The sequence below is a fragment of the Triticum dicoccoides genome, chromosome 1A, assembly GCF_002162155.2.
Source record: "Triticum dicoccoides isolate Atlit2015 ecotype Zavitan chromosome 1A, WEW_v2.0, whole genome shotgun sequence".
Classification (NCBI taxonomy): Eukaryota; Viridiplantae; Streptophyta; class Magnoliopsida; order Poales; family Poaceae; genus Triticum; species Triticum dicoccoides.
Window position 1 is genome coordinate 59,770,459 of NC_041380.1, and position 5,199 is coordinate 59,775,657.

The following is a 5,199-nucleotide window of genomic DNA, read 5'->3' on the forward strand; positions in this document are numbered from 1 at the left end:
GTACGTCGTCGGTGTTTTTACAGAAAAGTCCCTGTAATTCTTCATATTCAATCCGCACTCCTCTTCTGAAGGGAAAAACGTTTCGTTCGACAACTTTACAAATAAATCCCTGTAATTTGCGGTATTCAACCCGCGGCCCAGGATGGGCTCTCCTCTCTCTCCCTCGCCTCCCGATCCCAGCCGCCAAGGAGCCGCTCCACCCCGCGCGACGCTCGATCCGGAGCCGCGCTGGCGAACGCAGCACTGCACCACCGTTAAGCCTCAGATCCTCCTCTCCTCCGCGCGCCCGAGCTCCTCGCTGTGCGCCGCCCGGGAGGGCTCTCGCTCGCCACTCGACCAAAGCCTCCGCCAGTCGGTCGTCGTTGCACTTGCCGGCGACCTCACTGTCTCCTCCGCGCCGCCGTCCATCTCAACGGAAGGTTTAACTAGGCTCGGCTGGGGCGGCTGAGTACCTCCTGTTCGAACAAAGAGAGAGAGAGAGAGAGAGAGAGAGAGAGAGAGAGAGATAAGAGAGAGCACGGGATGGAGGAAGGGGAAAACGAGAGGAATGAGAGAAAGGAGATGAAGAGGAGGAAGGCAGGGCAGCGCTTGGGAAGCTAGTTCTGGTGGGGCTCGCCAACGTCGAGGTGGCGAGGCGAGGCAGGGATCAGGCGCTGGCTCTCCCGATCCCGATCCATAGGGGATCGAGGCTGGGGGTGGGCGACCGTGGCTGAGGGCCGCCTCTCCCTATCCATCCTTCCTATCTCCGTCGAGGCCATGACCTCACCGGCCAGGCATAGGCGCTCATCGATCTAAAAAAAGGCACCAAACCAATCGAACCTCTCCCTTGTCCCTTTCTTCTCCATCTTCCAATCTCCTCTGTTATGAAGTTCTAACAGTACATCAATACAAGCAACTCTTTTCAGATTAATTAAGGAATCAATCTCCCATGGTGGATGCTTGATGAAGAGTAGGGGGCAGTTACCGCAGCACATGAGGTCTTTGGCTCCAAGCTCAGCGTGAGGTAGAGGAATAAACTAAATACAGAGGATATATTCATGTATCCGTAGGCCAAATAATGCAGGCCCGAAGGAGACAACTTCCAGCCTGCACAGGACTACCAACACAGCTGCTGCTTCAGCTGACGTAGTGATTCGTTTTACTGATATTTATACATTTACTTGTCGTCTAATCTTAGTGGTTCTAACATTTACAGTGTTTTCTTTCACCATATACCATCACTCTGCAGTTATGCAGCAAGCCAAACACCTTTTTTTCAAGAACAAAGCCAAACACCTTGAATAGTGTTGGCACGCCACAAACTGTTTGACATTTTCCTTTTGGCTTCTCGTTTGGAAATACCTCTTAGAGGCGTTAGGTGTTTATGTGATACTACACTACACTGTGAGACTCCTACAAAGACAAATTTTATTTCAGTTCCGTACTCTACAAGACAGAACTTCTAGCATGCTATCGGTATCTATCCAAACTGCCATGCTTAAAGCACCACCAAGAACTATTGCTTTCCGTGGTTCATTACTTCAATCTGCTATGCCTAAAGCAACACCATGCTTCATGTGGATGATTACTTCAGTCATAACGAACCATTAGAGGATGCAGTACAAAAGCATGTAGAATATGCAATGTAAGTGCTTTTTTTACTAATAATGTAAGTGCATTTCTATTGACAGGAGACTAGAATCTTACAAACAAACTCCTTTAATTTTCTTTGCATGCAAACAGTACCAATGCTCACATTAGATACTTGAAATGATTTTAGAAGTACATCCCAATATGACCTAAGAAGATATGTCTATCACCAAACAGTGTTGCGTACATTGTAAGGACAGGTTATGGAAGCAACAAAAGAAAGAGTGCATTTGACTTTCATACCACATGAGCATGAATTCGCTCTGTCACTTTGTTTGCTCAAAGATCATAAATACATATTGACTCATTGCTGTTTCCGACAACAAGTTCACGGCCATCCTTTGAAAACTTTATTGAAAGGATTCCAAAGTAGGATTCATCGTCAGCAGCAGAAAAATTCAAACCCTCATGAATGTCCTGCATTATGATAAATAAAATAAGTACTTGTAAAAAAAAACATATTGCAAAAAGAAAACTGTTCAAAATAATTGGTATAAGCATTGTTTTTTTGCCAAGATAAAGCACATTCATTTGGTAATCATGCAAATGGCAAGCAAGATTTGTTGAGTTTCTTCTTCATTTACATTTGTAAAATGATACCAGAAAGGCATAAAGTGAGACATGCCTTCGAACATTAAGTTTTAGCTATCCAAAGTACTACAGAAAGTACGGAATATGGTACAGTTTTACAAAAAAATCTTTTCATCAAACAATTTCCCTCAGTGCAGCTCGACGGCTAGCTGTTTGAAAAGGGAGGGACAGATATTATGTGGGGCCAGACCTACAGGAGGGCCACGGCTGTAACTTAAGGGGGTAAGTATGTTCATGTTTTCTATTGCTACAATACAATTTAAACCATCCAACTTCATACAAGTGCTACTCCAAACAGAAGCTGGAATGATATTTTTATGGATTTTACAAGTTCAGCAGGTTGAGCATTTTTCTGAAACTTCTATGCATAGGGAAGACTAGCCTTAGTCTGAAACTGGGAGGAGCAAGTGAATTAAACGGTACTGAAACATGATCATCTCTCTGTACAGAGGTGAATCTAAATACGGCCATCTCCCTGTACAGATGTAGAACTTTCTTTCTTTCTCTCATTTACTCGCAGCTCAAGGCCAGCAGCAGCAGGCCACAAAGGCAAGCAGCATCGGCAAGCAAAACAACCAGCAGCAGCAAGCGGCAAAGCAAGCAGCCAGCAGCGGCAACAACAGCAAATAGCAAAGCAAGCCAGTAGCGAACAGTAGCAGCAAGCAGCCAGCAGCAGGCAGAGGCGACTCCTCACCTTGCTGTTCATGGCGGCCGGGTCGGACGGATCAGGGAGGCGAGAGGACGAACGGCGTCAATGGCGGTCAGCGGTCGAGGAAGAATTAGGAGGGACCCGCGCCTTCGAGTCCGTTGTCCAGAAGCAGAGCCCGTCACGGTCCCTGTAGTTGCTCAGGGAGGAGGATGACCGCCGCGGCCGATGGAACCGAGAAAGGCAGCCTTGGTTCAAGAGGTTCCTGCACGCCGGCGCCGGGAATCACCATTAAAGGGACGGCAGGAGCAACAATGGAGCTAGGGAACAGCCAAGGAGCAAAAACGCACTGGAGAAACGAGGTGGTTCACGGCGATGTCTAGCAGGTGTGCATGTCGGAGCCAGAGGCGTGGATGTCGATCCGGACCGACGGCTGGCGGATCCCGCCGGTCCCTGCGGCTGGCGTTGCAACGGCAAGCCGCAGCGTGGCCGGCGAGCTTGATGAGAAAGGGGATCCAGGCGGGGAAGAAAAGAGTGAGGAGTGAGGTAGCAGAGGGGGAGGAGAAAGATCAAGAGACAGCCGGGCAGGAAGCGGGCGCGTGTCCCTTGGAGATGACGGAGCTGGACTTATCCAGGAGACCCACTGGTCAGTGGCAAAGGAGGGGTTGAGAAAATCAAAATAAAGTTTCCAAGAGTTTTCGGAGAGTATTTCACTGCCTTTTTCGAACACGAATTCAAATCTGCCCCAACTTTGAATTTGAACTATAAATACGTGATATAAAATTCCAATGCTCATGAAATGTTTACCATTTTCAAAATTACAGTAGCACTAAAAAGAGTTCCTTGTATTCAATATCCTTATGGGGAAAAAGGATACCCAAAGGAGTGAATAGGGATTTCGTTTTATCAACAACGAAGAGTGGAGTTTCTTTTTTTTCACAAAATATACCAAAAATTCAAGGTAAGAGCTTGTAAATAACACATGACCTCCATTTATAAGTTTTCATGAACTTTGAGTAAGGAATCATCACCAAACAAATATATCGCAGTTCTGCCATTTTCTTGAATTTGAATAAAAGCACTTGATTCAAATACCATAACTAATTCAAAAAAAATTAGGATATAACATATGGATGAAATATGACATGTAGGAGCTAAGATAACATTGAGGTTAAACATTTCGGTGACTAGGCATGCACTCATTCAATTAGGATCAGATTTGAGCATAAGGGCATCTCCAACGACAACTCGTAAATTTTCTTCCGCATCCGTCCGCGGACAGGGGCGACCAGTCCGTGGACACGGATGCGGGAGGCCGACATTCAACGCTAACCGCATACATCCGACCAACAGTTCGAACCAACTTCATGAAATTCGATCAAGCTGGGCGGATTTCATTCAAATTTGAATATAATTTACATTAACAGACGGTATTTCAATCGTTTTACTAAAATACACTAAACCTTATATCAAATGAACACCTCGTAAGCTTGGCCCCCATGTCCTGCCGCACCACCATCGACATACGTGCCATCGACGGCGGCGGTGTTGTCGTGCCTTATGCTCGCCGAGGAGCCACTCCGCCTCCTGTTGCGCGGTGCGAAGGGTCGCCTTGGCCACTACCGAAGGCACTGGCGGCACCGTGCCGGCGGCCTTGCCCCTGCCGGCGTTGGCGGAGCAGTCGCTAAGCGACCACTCCTCGCCATTCTTAGCGAGCTCGTTGTCAACACGGCGGTGGCCCCTGGCGGACGTCTCTGCGGTGGTGACGGTGCGGTCGAGCGCCCACGCCGCAGCGAGGTCTGTGTCGTTGGGGACCCATCCCGACGTCACGTCTGTCTTGGCAAACGCGTATTGGTGACCGACATTGCGCCGGTTGTACATTGCCTTCTGTCGCGCCGTGCGCTCGGCCTCGGACACCATGGCCAGAGAGCCGGAGGCACCACGGTAACCACCGCTTCCCAGATAGTGGAAGATGCGGCCACGTGCCTTGGAGGATGTAATTTGATTGAGCTTTCCGAGAAGACTGCCAATGAGAGATCAACTTTCAGTTCTCGGTCAGGGAATCGATCACAACAGTTAACCTAATGAACCTCGGGTCCTTCTCTCTCACACACTACATATGTCTCACATTAAGTATGGACAATTAGTACACCTTTATGGATGCATAGCACCTGTAATAGTGGAAGTTGAAATAAAACTATGGAGATTGCAAACCAGATAATGCATACATTTCTTACCCATTTGCAAAGATGGTTTGGCTTAAAGTATAATTATTTTTCATGTTGGGAATAATTGATGCGGGTTGCTAATCAAATCATCACATTTGTGTTTTA

At 47.4% G+C, this 5,199-nt stretch overlaps 1 long non-coding RNA gene across 2 annotated transcripts; it reads right to left on the reverse strand.

Annotated features, from left to right (window-relative positions):
* Positions 1-259: 259 nt before the first annotated feature.
* Positions 260-3,468, reverse strand: LOC119362805. 2 transcript variants are annotated; one of them, XR_005173648.1, is made up of 4 exons: positions 3,217-3,468; positions 2,915-3,131; positions 965-2,046; positions 260-858 (listed from the first exon to the last, which is right to left on the reverse strand). It is a non-coding gene; the product is annotated as an uncharacterized LOC119362805 (long non-coding RNA). The 2 variants fall into 2 exon arrangements; XR_005173642.1 differs by having other exon boundaries at positions 260-871.
* Positions 3,469-5,199: the final 1,731 nt, after the last annotated feature.